We start from the raw sequence: 18,572 nt of genomic DNA on the forward strand, positions 1-18,572 counted from the left end.
TATCCACATGGCTCAGTTTTAAAATTTTATACTGAGAGAACATGCAAGTAATACAGAAATATACACATATGATTCTGTTTATAAATAAGTCTAGCATAAAAATAAATGCTTTTAGGGAAAATGTACATTTTTGGTAAAGCTATATAAAGGAATAGCAAGGAGATGATTATCCTGAAATTCAAGAAAGTGGCTTCCTATAAGTTTAGGTGTTGACATAAACTGTAACATATTTAATGTATACAACTTACTGAGTTTGGGGATAAGTATACACATGTGAAACCATCACCAAATCTATGCCATAAACTAATCCATTATCTCCAAAAGTTTCCACCCACCCTCTTTCTTTCTTTCTTTCCCTTCCTTCCTTCCTTTCTTATTATATTGTATACATATTTATATATTATTATTTTTTGTGTGATAAGAACACAACATAAGATTCCCTCAGCAAATTTTCAAGTATATAATACAGTATTGTTTACTATAGGCACTATGCTGTATTTCTTCATCTATTGATCTTGTGTAACTGAAACTCTGACTAATACATTCCATTTCTCCATCCCCTCAGCCCTTAAGAACCAGCATTGCACTCTGCTTCCATGAATTTGACATCTACTTTAGATTTCTCCTATAAGTGGTAACATATAGTATTTGTCCTTCTGTGTCTGGCTTATTTCACTTTGCATGATGTCTTCCAGGTTCATCCATGTTGTTGCAAACAGCAGGATTTTCTTGTTTTTTATGGTTGAATAATATTCCTTTGTGTGTCTATACCGCATTTTCTTTATCCATCATCCTTTTATGGACATTTAGGTTGCTACCATGTCTTGGCTATTGTGAAAATGCTGTAATAAACATGGGGGTGCAGATACATCTCTTCAAGATCCTGATTTCAATTCCTTTGCGTATATACTCAGAAGTGGGATTGCTGGACCATCTGATAGTTCTATCTTTAATTTTTTGAAGAATCTAAGATAACAATGTTGGTGAGAACGTGGAGAAAAGGGAACTCTCGTACACTGTTGCTGAGGATGTAAATTGGTGCAGCCACTGTGGAGAACAGTGCTTGACACAGTAAGTGCCCTCTCTCTTCCTCCCTATACCCCTCTCTCTCCCTCTATTGTTCTCTTCCTCTAATAGAGATAATTATACTTATATAATTATGGTTAATTACATTCAAAATCATTCTATATATTTTATTATTATTAAATATTTATTATTATATGGAATAAACATTTCTCTAAAAATTCCTTCCTGAACTTCAGTTTTGTGACATATCTTAAGGACACAGCAAAGAGATTTTGAAAACACTAGGTTCAATGACATGTTAAAGTTTAGCTAATTCCTTAATAATGGGTGATATTTTTATAAAACTTTTTCATCCAGAAAGGAACTGGTTACAGAAATACAAACTGTAGGAAAACTACATGTAGTTTAAAAAGGTTTTTAACACCAAGAATTTCAAAGCATCTTTTTTTCTCCCAATTTTTGGTAATAATATTGATTTAGGATTTTCTACAAGTTTTGAAAATTACTGTCTAAATTTATTTATTCATCAAAAGTGACAAGCATTCTTTAAGTCAGGTGAAAAATGTTTAAAGCTTTATATTTAAAAAAATTCTTCAGTTGGGGAGAAAGACAAAACACATTTACAATTAGAAATGTTATCTTGGGTCCTGCTATAAATTTGAAACTCCAATTATGAGGACAAGATGTTGCTTTAGCCATTTAAACATAAGTTAGTTATACCTAGCTTTTTGTTACACCTGGCAAACCAAGATGACCATTTTATAGAGCAATCTGTTGTCACCTGTACTGCCTGCAGTAATGTGAGATTTTCATTTTCCTGGAGAGTGCTGCCTCACTGTGGACAGATTAGGAATCACGGAAGTTTGACAAGGGATTAGCTTTGGCAAATATGCTTCATCAAGCTTTGTATCCAAATTTTTCTCACATGTAATATGAAGAAATATCCACCCATTTTACAAAAAAATGTTGTAAAAGATGGTATCTTCTCCAGGGAGAGCTACTTAATTATAACTAGTAAATAGGCCTTTTCTGATTTACAATATCTTACGGATTTTGCTTCACAAGATGTTTCTAAGGTATCAAGATAGAAGAGTGGAAAGAAGTATTTTACATAATCACAATCTCTTCTCAGATAAGTTAGTACATTTAACCTCAACTATTGCAATTTCAAGATGCTGTCTACTCTTGTCATGAACTCATTTTCACATTCAATTTTGTTTTTTACATTATTTTGATTGATTCTAAGGCTGCCATGATTGAACGTAAATAATGAAGATGATGAATTAAATTACATTATCATGGCTGATTTCATCAGAGTGATTCCACAAAAAGTTGACACTAGTAATAGAAATGGAGTTAATGATTCAATCAATGACAATGAGGCCATTATCTGTTTCCCATTTTATTTTAGTACATCTGTATCTTCATTCATAACATTGAAATAATTCTCTTCAGGTAATAAAAGCAAGTCACAGTAGACTAAATCACTGTCTTTTGAACATTAGAACTATGTTACAGAATCATGGGTTTAAATGATATTCTTAACAATCCATTCTTCAACAACCCTGATTATAGGTATAAAATTTCTCTTAATTCTTTGTTCTTCTTACTATTCTATAGATTTATAGGTCACAGTTCTTATTCTAAAATATTCATTTATTATCCAGAGACATTATTTGGAATGATGGTGATTTTGGAGATAATTAAGTATCTCCTGTGATTTATTTTTTTAAACATATTTATTGGAGTATAACTGCTTTACAATCGTGTGTTAGTTTCTGCTTTATAAGAAAGTGAATCAGCTATACATATATCCCCATATCTCTTCCCTCTTGCATCTCTTTCCTACCCTTCCTATCTCACCCCTCGAGGTGGTCAAGAAGCATGGAGCTGATTTCCCTGTGCAATGTGGCTGTTTCCCACAAGCTATCTATTTTACATTTGGTAGTGTATATATGTCCATACAACTCTCTCACTTCGTCCCAGCTTACCCTTCCCCCTCCCCGTATCCTCAAGTCCATTCTCTACGAATGTGTCATTATTCCTGTCCTGACCCTAGGTTCTTCATAACCTTTTTTGTTAGATTCCATATATATGTGTTAGCATATGTTATTTATTTTTCTCTTTTTGACTTACTTCATTCTGTATGACAGTCTCTAGGTCCATCCACCTCACTACAAATAACTCAATTTCGTTTGTTTTGGCTGAGTAATATTCCATCGTATATATGTGCCACATCTTCTTTATCCATTCATCTGTTGATGGACACTTAGGTTGCTTCCATGTCCTGGCTATTGTAAATAGAGCTTCAATGAACATTGTGGTACATAACTCCTTTTGAATTATGGTTTTCTCAGGGTATATATACGCCCAGTAGTGGGATTGCTAAGTCATATGGTAGTTCTATTTTTAGTTTTTTAAGGAGCCTCCATACTCTTCTCCATGTGGCTGTATCAATTTACATTCCCACCAACACTGCAAGAGGGTTCCCTTTTCTCCACGCCCTCTCCAGCATTTAGTGTTTCTAGGTTTTTTGATGATGGCCATTCTGAATGGTGTGAGGTGATATCTCATTACAGTTTTGATTTGCATTTCTCTAATGATTAGTGATGTTGAGCATTCTTTCATGTGTTTGTTGGCAATCTGTATATCTTCTTTGGAGAAGTGTCTATTTAGGTCTTATGCCCATTTTTGGATTGGGTTGTTTGTTTTTTTGAAACTGAACTGCATGTGTTATTTGTAAATTTTGGAGATTAACCCTTTGTCAGTTGCTTCATTTGTAAATATTTTCTCCCATTTTGGGGGTTGTCTTTTTGTCTTGTTTATGGTTTCCTTTGATGTGCAAAAGCTTTTAAGTTTCATTAGGTTCTATTTTTTTATTTTTGTTTTTATTTCCATTACCCTTGGAGGTGGGTCAAAAAGGATCTTGCTGTGATTTATGTCATAGAGTGTTCTGCCTATGTTTTCCTCTAAGAATTTTATAGGGTCTGGCCTTACACTTAGGTCTTTAATCCATTTTGAGTTTATTTTTTTGTATGGTGTTAGGGAGTGTTCTAATTTCATTCTTTTACATGTAGCTGTCCAGTTTGCCCAGCACCACTTATTGAAGAGGCTGTCTTTTCTCCATTGTATATATTCTTGCCTCCTTTATTCAAAATAAGGTGACTGTATGTGCGTGGGTTTATCTCTGGGCTTTCTTTCCTGTTCCATTGATCTATATTTCTGTTTTTGTGCCAGTACCATACTGTCTTGATTACTGTAGATTTGTAGTAGAATCTGAAGTCTGGGAGCCTGATTCTTCCAGCTCCATTTTTCTTTCTCAAGATTGCTTTGGCTCTTCGGGGTTTTTTGTGTTTCCATATAGATTGTTAAATTTTTGTTCTAGTTCTGTGAAAACTGCCATTGTTAATCTGATAGGGATTGCACTGAATCTGTAGATTGCTTTGGGTAGTATAGTCATTTTCACAATGTTGGTTCTTCCAGCCCAGGAACAGCGTATATCTCTCCATCTATTTGTATAACCTTTAATTTCTTTCATCAGTGTCTTATAGTTTTCTGCATACAAGTCTTCTGTCTCCCTAGGTAAGTTTATACCTAAGTATTTTATTCTTTCTGTTACAATGGTAAATGGGAGTGTTTCCTTAATTTCTCTTTCAGATTTTTCATCACTAGTGTATAGGAATACAAGAGATTTCCGTGCATTAATTTTGTATCATGCTACTTTACCAAATTCATTGATTAGCTCTAGTAGTTTTCTGGTGGGATCTACAGGATTCTCTATGTATAGTATCATGTCATCTGCAAACAGTGACAGTTTTACTTCTTTTCCAATTTATATTACTTTTCTTTTTCTTCTCTGATTGCTGTGGCTAAAACTTGCAAAACTGTTGAATAATAGTGGTGAGAGTGGACAACCTTGTCTTGTTCCTGATCTTCGAGGAAATGCTTTCAGTTTTTCACCATTGAGAACGATGTTTGCTGTCGGTTTGTCATATATCACCTTTATTATGTTGAGGTAAGCTCCCTCTATGCCTACTTTCCGGAGGGTTTTTATCATAAATGGGTGTTGAGTTTTGTCAGAAGTTTTTTCTTCATCTATTGAGATGATCATATGGTTTTTATCCTTCAATTTGTTAATATGGTTTATCACATTGATTGCTTTGCATATATTGTAGAATCCTTGCATTCTTGGGCTAAACCCCAGTTGATCATGGTGTATGATTTTTTTAATGTGCTGTTGGATTCTGTTTGTTAGTATTTTGTTGAGGATTTTTGCATCTAGGTTCATCAGTGATATTGGCCTGTAGTTTTCTTTTTTTGTGACATCTGTCTGGTTTTGGTATCAGGGTGATTGTGGCCTCATACAATGACTTTGGGAGTGTTCCTCCCTCTACTATATTTTGGAAGAGTTTGAGAAAGATAGGTGTTAGCTCTTCTCTAAATGTTTGATAGAATTCACCTGTGAAGCCATCTGGTCCTGGGCTTTTGTTTGTGGGGAGATTTTTAATCACAGTCTCAATATCAGTGCTTGTGATTAGTCTGTTTATATTTTCTATTTCTTCCTGGTTCAGTCCCAGAAGGTTTCGCTTTTCTAAGAATGTGTCCATTTCTTCTAGGTTGTCCCTTTTATTGGCATATAGCTGCTTGTAGTAATCCCTCATGATTCTTTGTATTCCTGCAGTGTCAGTTGTTATTATTTTTCATATCTAATTCTGTTGATTTGAGTCTTCTCCCTTTTTTTTTCTTGATGAGTGTGGCTAATGGTTTATCAATTTTGTTTACTTTCTCTAAGAACCAGCTTTTAGTTTTATTGATCTTTGCTATTATTTCTTTCATTTCTTTTTCACTTTTTTCTGATCTGATCTTTATGATTTCTTTCTTAACTTTTTTTTTTAGCAGAAGGAAAGAAATCATAAGCCCATACACCACAACTACTGAGCCCACGAGCCTAGCGCCTGTGTTCCACAGCAAGAGAAGCCACCACAATGAGAAGCCCAAGAACCACAATGAAGAGGAGCCCCCGCTCGCTGCAACTAGAGAAAGCCCATGCACAGCAACAACGACCCAATGCAGCCAAAAATAAAAATAGATAAGAAATTAAAATTAAAAAAATAACATTTTTTTGTTCTTCTTTCTCTAATTGCTTTAGGTGTATAGTTAGGTTGTTTATTTGAGATGTTTCTTGTTTCTTGAAGTAGCATTGTATTGCTATAAACTTCCCTCTTAGAACTGCTTTTGCTGCATCCCATAGGTTTTGGGTCATCGTGTTTGCATTGTCATTCATTTCTAGGTATTTTTTGATTTCTCTAGTGATCTCTTGGTTATTAAATAGTGTATTGTTTAGCCTCTATGTGTTTGTATTTTTTCCTGTAATTGATATCTAGTTTCATAGCATTGTGGTCAGAAAAGATACTTGATACTATTTCAATTTTATTAAGTTTATGAAGGCTTGATTTGTTACACAAGATATCATCTTTCCTGGAGAATGTTCCATGAGCACTTGAGAGGAATGTGTATTCTGTTGTTTTTGGATGGAATGTCCTATAAATGTCAATTAAGTCCATCTTGTTTAATATATCATTTAAAGCTTGTGGTTCTTTATTTATTTTCATTTTGGATGATCTGTCCATCGGTGAAAGTAGGGTGTTAAAGACCTCTACTATGATTGTGTTACTGTTGATTTCCCCTTTTATGGCTGTTAGCATTTGCCTTATGTATTGAGGTGCTCCCATGTTGGGTGCATAAATATTTACAATTGTATATCCTCTTCTTGGTTTTATCCCTTGATCATTATGTAGTGTCCTTTGTCTCTTGTAATAGTCTTTATTTTAAATTCTATTTTGTGTGATATGAGAGTTGCTACTCCAGCTTTCTTTAAGTATTTTAAATATGTCTATATACAATACAGTAAAAATATTACTTAGTAGAGATTTCTTGAGTTTGTGATATTTCGTAAGCAAGAAACATATATATATATATATATATATATAACACTTTATTTGTTTCAAATGTAAATACATATACACATATAAAAACATATATTGCATATGTTTTTAATATATATGTTATACATGTGTGTATATAAATATATATGTGTGTGTATGTATATATACATACATATAACCTCTACTGTGATCTACTGTGACCAGGGCTTTGAGAACTGTTATAAAGGTAGTGGAGGTGAGTGTAATGGACCTTTAGCAGATCACAGTGTTAGTTATCAAGGAATGATACAAGAATTTTACTAATAACAATAATAGCTGGCACTTACATAGCCCTTGCTATTAGCTAGGCACTGTTCTATGTGCTTCATATACAATAATTATCCTAATTCTTACAACCTCCATTTAAATACCTATTTTTATTATTTCTCTTTCACAGATGGGGGACTGAAAAACAGAGAAATTAAATAATTTGTTCTGGTCACACAGCTCAAAATTGGGATTTAAACCCAGGTAATCTGACCCTGTGTCTTTGTTTTTAACAGAACAGTAGCATCAATATAAGAAGATGCAGAACAGTGCTAGTCACTGAAGTCCTTAGAGAGATGCTAAGCACAAGCGACCTGGAAGGGATGCTCACTGAAAGTGAAGATGCCATCCCAAGAAACTGGGCTGCATTTCTTAGGGTGATGACCTTGGTAGAGAAGGTTACATGGCAGGACTGGGGTTGTGGGGAAGAGGCATGGTGGGTAGATGAAAATGATGAAGGACCCTGAGTAGTGCAAGCTGTGTTTCCCCCACAATCTTCAGTGTGTCACCAGAAATATGAAAGACACATCTCTAAAAGAGTAATTAGTAATTTGTAGAAGATAGCCATATGGTCATGGTTAACATAATGGTCAGCATGGGACCAAAAGATAGAACTCACTTGAATTAGGTGTGGGCATAGAGGAAACCATGGTGAAATAAATTTAGGAACTCACAAACATTTTAGATATTTGCATATATGTAAAGCATAATTTGGAATATATATCAGTAAAAGGGCAATGTATTTCAATGTATGTATTAAAAGTTGACAATTTTGTTCAAGAAGCCATGCCAGGAAAACTTATGAAGCTGTTTGTACACCAAGTCTAGAAGGGGCAAGTAAATACACAACTGAATTATTGAGGAGCTTTACTAGAAAGCCTTTAGACTTCATGAAGGACCAGAGAACCCCTTGAATTCATGCTGCTAGTGAAACTAATTGGAGTGAGGGGAGAAAATAGACAACATAGGAGGAATCTGTTTTCATTTGAAAGGCTGGATTTGCCATGGGTACTACTCAGCATTCAGAAGTGAAATCTTGGTGAGTAAGGATCCTAACTGTGGCAATAAGCAGATCATTCCTTTTTGTTCAGAGGTTTCCCTAAAATAAACCATGGCTCTGAAGAGACATCCTGATTTTCCTCTGCTTGTTGAGACTTGACATGTGGGATGACCTGGAAGATCCCAGTAATAGCTAGTTACACAGCTGTGGCATGATTTATGGAGTATTTATGAAGTATTATAGGAAGAAGAGGTATTGCCCAAAAGTCAAAGAAGACTTCATAGAAGAAAAGGTATTTAACTTGAGTTTTAAAAAATGGGTGTGATTTCAACAGACAGGGATGTAAGAGCTTTTCCATTCAAGGAAACAAGCAGAAATAAAATAAGAACAACAATCCCATTTTCCATCACATCAAAAAGAATAAAATACCCGGGAATAAACTTAAGGAGGCAAAAGACCTGTAGTCAGAAAACTATAAGATGCTGATGAAAGAAATCAAAGATGACACAAACAGATGGAGAGATATACCACCTTCTTGGTTGGAAGAATCAATATCATCAAAATGAGTATACTACCCAAAGCAATATACAGATTCAATGCAATCCTTATCAGATTACCAATGGCATTTTTCACTGAATTTGAACAAAAACTTTACAATTTGTGTGGAAACACAAAAGATCCCAAAAAGCCAAAGCAATCTTGAGAAAGAAAATCAAAGCTGGAGGAATCAGGCTCCCTGACTTCAGACTATACTGCAAAGCTACAGTCATCAAAACAGTATGGTACCAGCACAAAAACAGAAATATAGATCAATGGAACAGGATAGAAAGTCCAGAGATAACCCATGTACCTATGGTCACCTAAATCTATGACAAAGGAGGCAAGAATATACAATGGAGAAAAGACAGTCTCTTCAATAAGTGGTGCTGGGAAAACTGGACAGCTACCTGTCAATGATGAAATTAGAGCACTCCCTAACAACATACAAAAAAAAAAAAAAAACTCAAAATGGGTTAAAGATCTAAATGTAAGGCTGAATACTATAAAACTCTTAGAGGAAAACATAGGCAGAACACTCTTTGACATAAATCGCAGCAAGATCTTTGATCCACCTGCTAGAGTAATGCAAATAAAAACAAAAACAAAAGGAACCTAATTAAACTTAAAAGTTTTTGCTTTTTAAGCAAAGGAAACCATAAACAAACAAAAAGACAACCCTCAGAATGGGAGAAAATATTTGCAAATGAAGCAACTGACAAGGGGTTAATCTCCAAAATATACAAAGAGCTCATGCAGCTCAATATCCAAAAAAACAACCCAATAAATAAATGGGTGGAAGATCTAAATAGACATTTCTCCAAAGAAGACATACATATGGCCAAAAAGCAGATGAAATGATGCTCAGCATCACTAATTATTAGAGAAATGCAAACCAAAATTACAATGAGGCATCACCTCACACTGGTCAGAATGGCCATCATCAAAAATCTATAAACAATAAATGCTGGAGAGGGTGTGGAGAAAAGGGAACCCTCCTACACTGTTGGTGGGAATGAAAATTGATAGAGCTTCTATGGAGAACAGTATGGAGGTTCCTTAAAAAACTAAAAATAAAGCTATTATATGATGCAGCAATCCTATTCCTGGCATATATCTGGAGAAAAATGTAATTTGAAAAGACATATGCACCCCAGTGTTCACTGCAGCACTATTTACAATAGCCAAGACATGGAAGCAACCTAAAAGTCCATCAACAGAGGAATGGATAAGGAAGATGTGGTACATATGCACAATGGAATATTACTCAGCCATGAAAAAGAATGAAATAATGCCATTTGCAGCAACATGGATGACCCTAAAGATTATCATACTAAATGAGACAGAGCAAGACAAATATCGTATCACTTACATGTGGAATGTAAAAAAATGGTACAAATTAATTTATTTACAAATCAGAAATACAGTTACAGATATAGAAAACAAACTTATGGTTATCAAAGAGGAAAGGGGGGAGGAACAAATTAGGAGACTGGGATTAATATATACACACTACTATATATAAAATAGATAACTTATAAGGACTTACTGTATAGCACCGGGAAATCTACTCAATATTCTGTAATAACCTATATGGGAAAAGAAACTAAAAAGAATGGATATATTTATATGTATAATTGATTTACTTTGCTACTCTGCTGTACACCTGAAACTAACGCAACACTGTAAATCAACTATGCTCCAATTTAAAAAAATGAATGAAAAGAAAATAAGGATGGTGTGGGGAACAGCAAAGTGTTGAATTTAGCTAAAATGTAAGCTACAAGTTAGGAAGGATGTGGTGAGTAATCCAGAGGAAAAGATATGTCCAGGTGACATTAAAGAGAATTTAAATATCAGGATATTAAATAACGTTGGTATCTTATCAATTCTGTATGAAGTAGTAACTAAACATTTTGAACCAGTAATGGCACGATTGATTGAAATAGACTATTTCAAATTCAGCTTTCTCCTAAAATGGTTCATTAAGTGACAGAAATAATAGTTATAAAATATTTAAAGAACTCACAGCATGGCTTAAGGATCAGCTGAGTATATTTTTAAATCTTCTTATTTGGTTGAATAAAAGACAGATTTATTCTTTTAGAAGAGAAAGTTATGTGGCATTGAGAAGGCCACATAGATAATATATATAACCTATATATAACAATATTTTATAATCATCACATTTATCCTCTTTTAATTAACATTTTCACTCGCTTAATTATCAAATATTATACATTGGGATCATTAAGTCTGTGTTTTGAAAATTATATGTTTTCCTCAGGATTTTATACTTTACAATTCAAATTGCCAGCAATCCTACAATTTCTCTTAGAAGAACAAAGGAACTTTGTTACATATGTACACTTATATAATAGTACAAATGTATCAGCCTGCTTATAAAATTTTACTTGATTAATTTTGGTATAATTTTTATTATCTCATAAGATACATATAGCATAAGACACCTATACAGTAAGATACCTAGTTTATTATAGCATAGATTATCTGAGTACCTATACTTGAACATACATGAAGTATACAGCACAATGAATTTTTTGCAAAGAGAATACAGCTGTGTAACCACCATGCAGATAAAGAGGTAGAAATCACTGAAACCCCAGATTCCTCCTTGTTCTTTTTCTTAGTCATTAACCTTGTCCCACAAGTATAACCATTATTCTTAATTTATGACATGGATTGGTTTTTTTTTCTTTTCTGTATTTGAGCTGCATATATACATAGAATCACATAGTATTTATTTTCTGTTTGATATCTTTCAGTTAACATAACTGTGTTAAGTTTAACCCAATTTGTTTCATGTAGTAATAGTTCATTTTGTTCCTTTTTGTTCTCTTTTTTTCTGTATGTTATGATACTGTATGAATATACTAACGTCTACTTAATTATGATACTTTTGTCTTTAGTAAAGTTGCCAGATTTTTATTATTATGCATAAAGCTGCTAAGAGCAGTCTTGCTTGTGTCACCTCATGTGTCGATGTACTCATTACTCATTTGTGTTTAGTATATCAGGGGATGGAATTATTGGAATATAGGGTATGCATATATTCAGCCTTAGTTTAACTTGAATCTTTTTATTTACCCTGTCCAGGAGTCATTGGAGGGTGCATTTGTCATCATTCTGGTAGAACAAAAAATGGCTCTTTTGTGGTTGCTCTGGCAACATCACTGGTACTGTTGTATTTAGTACTTATTTTTAGGACACTATGGAAATTTCATACATAAATACTGAAGTAAAGCCAGCAAAGTATAACAATTTGATTAACGTCATATATAAAGTAAGAGATTTGGAAATTAACTCAGAATATGCAAACCCTTAAGTCATCATAAAATTCCACTTAAAAACTGATCAAGGGGCCTCCCTGGTGGCGCAAGTGGTTGAGAGTCCGCCTGCCGATGCAGGGGATACGGGTTCGTGCCCCGGTCTGGGAGGATCCCATATGCCGCGGAGCGGCTGGGCCCGTGAGCCATGGCCGCTGAGCCTGCGCGTCCGGAGCCTGCGCGTCCGGAGCCTGTGCTCCGCAACGGGGGAGGCCACAACAGTGAGAGGCCCGCATACCGCAAAAAAAAAAAAAAAAAAAAAAAAAAAAAAAAAAAAAACTGATCAAAAGGCAAAATGTTCTGGTGGAATGAGCGTGGCTTAGGAGTCAGAGGAACTAGCTGGATTCCTGTGTTTGCTACTTAGTGTCAAGAACTCTGAGGAGTCTGAGATTTTACCTTACTTGCATGCTAACAATTTTGCCTGTCCAAGCTTCATGGATGCTGGTAGAAGTCAAAGACAAAGGACAGTTTATTACTTACAGTAATAGCATTAGCCAGAGTATAGTCATGCCTACATATCCTTGGGGGATTGGTCCCAGGACCCCTGCAGATACCAAAATCTGTGGATGCTCAAGTCACTTATATAAGATAGCATATTTACATATAACCTATGAACATTCTCCTGTATACTTCAAATAATCTCTAGATTAATTATAATACTTAATACAACATAAATGTTCTGTAAGTAGTTGCTGGTGAGTGGCAAATTCAAGTTTTACTTTTTTGAACTTTCTGGAATTTTTTTTCCCCAAATATTTTTGATTCATGGTTGGTTGAATCCTCAGCTGTAGAACCCATGGATATGAAGGACTTACTGTGTAAGCATATTTGGACTAGTTCCCCAAGGCTTGATCCCCAGAAAGTGACATGAAGAGGGCAAGATGACACCTGCATACACAGTTGGTTGCCTTTCTCTGAGTTTAAGGAACCCATCTTTCATAAATGGCAATAAACATGTCTGCTCTCTGCTCCAGGTGGACACAGTCTATCTTATCTTCCATGGCTGTGAGACAAACTGCATTTTGCTTTAGAGGGAGACACTATATCTTCAAAGACTTAGCTACACAAATGTCCTAGAAAAGGTAACTTGGAAAAAATATTATTCAGTGCTTTGTTTACAAGATAGGCAAAAATGCAAGAGAATTATCTCCCAGTAATAATGACTCTATTTTTTATACCATCCTGGCTTCTGGCAAGTTTTCCCACACATATGCTACTCTGTTGGCTACTCTGACTCATCTTTCTGGCAGGAGTTATGACAATGTCTGCTAAATTTATCTTCTATAACATTTACTTAAGGCTACACTCAATAGGACATCAAGCATCAGAATGAGGTCAACTTACAGGAATTACCATAACTTTGCCCCCAGGATCCTAGACCCAACTAGGTCCAAACTAGGCTTTCTTAGAGTTGTCATTAGGAGAAAGAAATAAGCATTATGCTCAGAAATAGTCAAGGTAGAATCCCAGATTTTCAACTCCCCATCCCTTTTGTCTTAATAACTAGTCAGCTGGCATTCAAGACAAGATAATCTCTTTTTGTGAATAATCACATTTAATGATCAACGACCTTACTAAGGACTGTGGACCAAGAAGTGATAAGGAAGGCAGAGTCAGAACTATACTGTGTCTACTTTGAGGAACACGCTCAGTAATATCAGATCCCTGTGACGTTAGGCAGCATGGAAGGTCCATTGAATTCCTTGATTATCAACCCACTGTTGAGTGAAGTTTACAATAAAAGGACATGTTTGAATGGATATTAAGAAGATGTAAGGAATAATCTTTACTGACCAGTTATTAGCAATATAATTGTAGAGACCAATACATGGTGTTGCAAGTAAAAGGGTTAAGGGTAAAATAATGTTAAAGAGAGGAAGGATGAGTAAATGTGAACTAGATAGGCTAGAGAATGCTACAAAGAGAAGCCCAAATTTAAAGAAAAATCAAATTTATAAAGGACAGAAAGGTGGAATTTGTAAAGCATTCAGAGGACACGTAAAATGAAAAGTATTGTGATCTGTGAAGAGAATAGACTGGCTCTAGGAAAGCTGCTGCCGTAACAGTGGCTTAGCTTTTGCATCCTTGGGTCAGTGGTGAAACCTCATAGTTGATCCAGATATGAATTTAGAGAAGACTGTGGAACATGTATTTAATAAACATTAAGTAACTTTTCCATATAAAATTGACTGTCAGGTATGACAGTAATTATTAGCTATCTACTATTTTGCTCCCCTTCCATTAAATAATTTTGCTCTAGGAAGTGGCTTGCTATTTCCCAGCACCTACTACCACACCCTTACCTCTAAGTGGGGACTTGTAATTAGTTCCAGCCAGTGGAAGGTGAGGGGTACTGGTGTGTGTTATTTTCAGACTGTCTAGAACTGGTTAAGAAATGAGTATGCTTGTATACATTCCTCATAGAAATGTGTGTATGCGTTTCTCATAGTCTCTTTCCGCATCTATTTGCTGAACAGAGGATTTCAAGGCCCTAGAAAAAGGCAGAGACACAAGATGGAAACCTGGGTCCCTGAAGGATCATATGGAAGGATCAGGTCAGAAATAAATAAATACTATCGGGTTAAGCCACTGAGATTTTGGAGTTTGTCTTTGCAGCACCTAGCTAATACAGCAGTATATTTGTCTCAACTTATCAGACAATTAAATTTTAATAATAATATTATCAGAGCACTGTATTTTTATTCTTCTTTAGAAAGAGAGCAACCGAAATTTGACTTAATATGACTCAATATACAGAATTCCTTTTAATAGTCCATTCTCTGAAAGTCAATGTTCTAAAACAATAGAAATAACTTTTTACAAATAAATTTATGTATGGAGGCAAAACCCCCCACAAACAAAACAAAACAACAACAACCAACCATGTAGCTATGAAGACCGAATACTAGCGTGAGGATCTTAAGGATGGTGTGCTGAAAACTGTACAGGTAGACAATGCAGGGGAACTCTGTAAAATATGTTTATTTCAAACTCTACTGTAAGGTGATTTAGGAAGCATTTCCTTTTTATAGTCTCATTTTAGGCAGTGTCCAGTGTCTTTTAGCTGACAGTTTAGCTGCTTCAGTAGATTTTATTGCTTCTTTCTAAATTTGTCAAGTTGTCCTTTGCCTATAGCCTAGAATATATATAGCTAGAATATATAGCTGGAATGGATGGCAAGAGAATTGCCTCCTGCTGTGATTGCTCTGTTTCCCTATGACATCCCGAGCCCTCAGTGTTAAGGCTTTTCCCAATGCTGTATCAACACTCAGGTTCAAAGATTACTCTGTTTTGTTGTTAGCTGGTGGTATATCATCCCCCGAGCTCATCATTTCAGGAAATTTATCCTTTGTTATAGTGTCCTTATGTCCTAAACCCTCAGTGCGTTATTTATATTACTAGCAAATAGAGCTGATTTTAAAATGTAGGGCTCTGTTTTATCTTATTCTTTCCCTTTCTCTTTTTGCCACCTAACTAGTGATAGGTACAACTTTTTAGTATCTGAAAAAGCATGAGTATTTTTAGCCTAATCTGGCATATGAGATGTAGACTTGTAAATTTAAAATCTGCAGTATTTCCTTCAACGTGGAAATGTAATGATGTGATTAAGACTAAATTTATGTTTTCATTAGGTAGTAAACATTAAATACATTCCAATCTAGTGCATAAGTGTGAAGAGAAGGTTAAAAAAATGTGTGACTGTTTATAGGTATCTTGTAAATAATGCCCACTTATTGATTAAGAAAAACAATCTAGGCTTTGCTACACTAAATTAATCTTACATGACCTTATATAAAACGGTTGAAAGACACTGTATCCTTGCTATAACATCTTCTTAAATTGTAAACACATAGTAGGATTTTATAAGCATTTTATTGTTTTATCTGTGTGTACATTATGCCCCTTTTTATAAAAGATCTGAAGAAACTTTTTTTTAAAAAAAGACCTTTCTAACCAATTTAACTAAATGGAGATACAAAGGGAAATGAAGGTCAAGGAAAAGAAGAAAGTATTCTAACTATGGCTAACTCTAAAGTTACAAGGATGGGAGAACAATTTGTGTCCGGGCTTCCACAAAGCCATGTCAGCCGTGTCATTCCAGAAGCACCAGTCTGAGAATCAAGTTCATGTTCAAGTTCCTGTTCTGCAGGTCAGCAAGTTTGGGCAAATCACACTGCTTCTTCAAGCCTCAGTTTCCTCATATGGAAAATAATGGGTTAAACTAGGTCACTTCCAAAGTGTCTTCTAGATGGAAAACTGCTCACTGTATTTGCTAACAGAAACTCATAACTTTCTTGTAAATGAATTCATGAGAATGCTCAGTCGGGAATTTGCTATTTGTTCCCCAGCCATTATGCTAATATCACTACGATTCCCCTCTCCCCCAACCTAACTTCACAATGTACTAATAAATCTCAGAATACTAAAACTTACTATGGAAAGGATTTTTTTGTTTGTTTTAACTGAATTCTTTTCTATGAATATGGCTTATTTGAGTAAACTTATTAAAAAAAAAGATTTGTTTGAACTGGCAGAAGAGGCAAATGAGGAATAACCCTACATCTGGTTAAGTTAAAAACACCAAGATTCTTGTGCATATAGAAGGAAATCTCATTTAATTAGTTCTTCTCAATCAGAAGTAGAAGAACCTTTGAATAGAGATAGATATTTCATCAAAATAGATATTTCATCAAAATTCTCTTTTACCTCAAGTTTCTTAAAAAGTTACTTGGATAAATTTTGGGTTTTGATCTTTATGAATATTTAGTCTAGCTACCACACCATCCCTGATTGCAATATCCTCTTATGTATATGTATTTATTGTCTATGGAGGCATTTACCCTCACTTTTTATTTAGTAGTCTTTTTCCATTAGTACCTGTATCTTTTTGTGTTTTCTGTTAAAGGACAATGAACAATTTTTGATACCTTAAAAAAGTAGTTTTACTGTGTGGTGGAGCTATTTTCTAGTTTCACACCAACCCACCACTACCTATTCCTTGAGTCTCTTAACATTCATTGGGCTGCTGAGCATATTTAATAGCATCATGATAGCAGAAATCTAATTTTTCTTTAAAAATAATTATATGGTTTATATGTCTTTGCTAGAGGTTAATATGCTGAATCAAGTTTTATTTTATTTTTGATAACATTGATAATTTCAACAATTATCATTGAAAGTAATATTGGATGTAGTAGGTGTTAAATTGCAGGAAGACTTGCATTTCTAAGAAGTTGTATCAGTTAAAAAGGATTTGGGTTGGGTAAGATAGAAAATCCAATTAATAGTGCCTCGAAATGTCAGGAATTTATATATTTTAACTGTGATGACCAAGGAACTGTTTAAAAGTGACATAAATGAGATATCCAGAATAGATAATGTTTAGGTTCGTCCTTGGCCTGGAATTACACTTCCATCTTTCTATAAATTCAGTACCCCTCGGTAACAAATCATAGATATTTAGTGGACATTTTATTTCTATGTAAGTACTCAGTGGAAACTTTCATTTTGAAATTCCAGTGTCATACAATGTCTTGGACCGTATTTAAGTTATACCAAACCATACTTAGGTAGGCATATATTGCCATGATTGGTAGTATTGAGAGTCAAACCTACTGTCCTGCTGAAATAGTCTGATGACCTTCAGGGAAGATGTGAAAGAGGAACCAATGATTTCTGAACATTACTGACTATTTTAAAAGACTACCAATTTTGACTCCTAAACATATCCAACATGACTGCTCATTCCAACCCTCTTTCTTAGGTGAAAGGCAAAGGATAAGTTCTTGTATCTCACAGAATAATTAAATGTATGTAATTAAATAGGCCTTAAAGACAAGTATATATGACCATAGTTATCCAAATATTCAAGGGAAAACAAAACAAACAGGATTCCCATTTTTTCTTATATAATCCAGATAACTGAAAAAAAAGTAGCCACTTATTTTTGAGAGTATTTCAGCACATAAATCTCTTGACTGTTGTCAGTTGTCTGATGTACTTCAAATCATGGAGACCTGGTGTTCAATGCAAAATGTTACAACAGGAAAAAAAAAAAGTATGTTCTCTGCTATTATTAATCAATAGCCCATAAAACCAACTAATGTTTAACTCAATCTATGCTGTCATTAATTCTATATAAAATGCTTTTGTTAGTTTAATGCAGTTGAATATTCACATCTCTGTAAGAGATATTGCCAGTCCCATTTTTTTAGCTGATTGGAGATTTTAAAGAGTTTGCCTAATTTGACATGGATATGAGATAGCAGATCAAAAATTGCACATGCCCTGTATTACTCTCCAATTTACTTTACTCCATTATTCTAAATCTCTAGGTCATAGGGGTTTCAGGTCTAAATAGAACAATTTAGACTCAATATGATTTAAGACCGATTATATCCATCATTTGTA

Source organism: Mesoplodon densirostris, chromosome 12 (assembly GCF_025265405.1).
Source record: "Mesoplodon densirostris isolate mMesDen1 chromosome 12, mMesDen1 primary haplotype, whole genome shotgun sequence".
Taxonomy (NCBI): domain Eukaryota; kingdom Metazoa; phylum Chordata; class Mammalia; order Artiodactyla; family Ziphiidae; genus Mesoplodon; species Mesoplodon densirostris.